This window comes from Camelus ferus, chromosome 21 (genome assembly GCF_009834535.1).
Source record: "Camelus ferus isolate YT-003-E chromosome 21, BCGSAC_Cfer_1.0, whole genome shotgun sequence".
NCBI lineage: Eukaryota > Metazoa > Chordata > Mammalia > Artiodactyla > Camelidae > Camelus > Camelus ferus.
Window position 1 is genome coordinate 10,774,326 of NC_045716.1, and position 2,316 is coordinate 10,776,641.

A 2,316-nucleotide genomic window follows, 5' to 3' on the forward strand; every position below is an offset into this window, starting at 1 on the left:
GCTTTACAAATATTCCAGTCAAACAAAACAAAGCAGAAAGAAAATGAAATACATATGTAATAAGAATGGTAGAATGTTGATAATCGTTTACAGTGAGTGATGGACACATGTGGATCCCTTGTATTCTCTTTTCATGAAGTTTAAAAAAACTCCACAATAAAAAATTGGTAAAGGTTTTTCTCAGTGACACATTCAACATCATATTCTAGCTTCTCCCTCTTTCAGAAATCTTTCTTTTGACAAACCTTCCAAAAGCACGTGTAGAATATAAACTTCATGAGAAAGCCCTTTCCCATGCTCTGTTTGTGAATATAAATTTAGCACCATTTATTGAATAACTTACGCTTGGTGGAGTTGCTGCTGAGGCAATGGAATTCAGAAGGAGCACATGATCTGGTTACTGAAAGCAAGTCACACTTCTGATCTTCAGTTTCCTTACTGGAAAGTGAGGAAACTAGACTGGATGGTCCCGACAAGCCCCTTCCACTTCTAAGTGTCTTTGAATCTAGCTTCTTGGGAATAAGGACTGCAATGCGCTTTTGGCTGAGACACTGTAAAACATTTAGACTTTATATACATCTGCACTTAATGGCAGGTGACTTGGGACCAGATGACTGCTCCTCCATCTGATAATAGGATATCTTTCATAGCGCTCCTTTCCTGCCAATCACTCTTTACTTTCTCTCCTGGTGCTGGTTTCTTTCCAAGAATAATTTGGATTTTTCAGCCAAATCATTGCATACACCTGCCCTATAGTTTTTGTAATACTTAGTTGAATCCTTGAAATTAGCTGGCAGTATTATTTATTTATAATAGATGACCTAGTTGTTGTTGTCAGAGAATTTATGCTCTAGCTTTCAAAATTCATGACATTCTAAAATATCATATTAATCAAAACTTTTTATAATTTAACAGCCTAGTTTTTTGTTTTTTTTAATGAGAGTCAATGCATTCTGAAACTTAACATGGTTATTCTTCTTAGCTACAAAGAGTAAGTATTATCAAGTCCATACTAATAGGGCAAGCCAAGGGTCTTTTGGTGCTCAGATATTAGGAACATTGGGAAGACTTAAAACTTCAATTCTGACATATTGTAAAAAGAGCAAATGCCAGGATATTCTGAAGAAATGAATTTAAGATAAATATGGCTATTAGAAAATGTGTTTAGCAGAAGCACAAGCAAAATGTGCTTACAGAGTTGAATGTTGCTGTGGAGAATTCAGAAGTTAACTATATATACATTTTTCACAACAGGAGAAGATAAACCAACTCCCACAAACCATCTTTTCTTTGAGGCTTTCTGCACCAGATGAGAACTGTTACATCTTTGAAGTCTTTGGTTGGGTTTTGTTGGTATTATTAATTACATATAACAAATGCTGCTATTAAATACTTTCCAAATAGTGTTTTACTGAAGGAGGCTTGGAGATGTATTTTGCAGCCAACATGACTAAGTGTGTGTCTTTTTGCAGTCTTTTCCTGGGAACTGGGAGTACAGAATACAATTGTACGCCTTAGTGAACATTTTTATTGGCTTGGAGGTGGGGCTGGGTTGATGAAACAAACTTAACCTAAGTTGGTACATTCCATATTTCTTCTGTTTACAAATGAAAGAAAATGCCTGCTTTTGTTTTTTCCCCCAGCTCCTTCACCCATTCTTCCACTCTCCCTTCCTTCCACAAACATTTATTGAGTTCTTTCTTTTTAAATTAAAAAAAAGGTTTTTTTCAGTGGAGGTACTGGGGATTGAACCCAGGACCTTGTGTGCGCTAAGCAGGCACTCTGCCACCGAGGTATACCCTCCCTTCCATGGGGTTCTTTCTATGTGTCCACTTTTAGGGATTTAAAGAAGTGAAGATGGGGTTATGGTAGAGAGGAGGTTCTGATATTCCAGTCATCAAGAAAGTCATGAACCGTAGGACAGAATGATACACCACTGCCTTTCCAATCCATGGCTCATAGCTCTCATTCTCTTCTCAGCTCTGGAATTCCATGTCCAATTTTTAACTGGATTTTTTTCTAGCTATTATTTGCTAACAATTACTACTGAGCTTTACATGCATCCTCTCTTTAAACTCTCTTAAGAAACCCTTCTAAGACAGGTACTCCGCCCATTTTGTGATAAGGAGATACAGGTTTAGAACAGTTAAGTAAACGGCTGACCCTGGATTCAAATTGTCTGTTTGATGTCAAACATCTGTGCTTTTTCACCACCTCATCACTCTGCATATACCAGGATCGTAATCCCAAATGTGTGCAGGAACTGAGGATCCAGTGCACACTGGAGGTCTGGGGAGCTCCTGCGACATTAAGTGG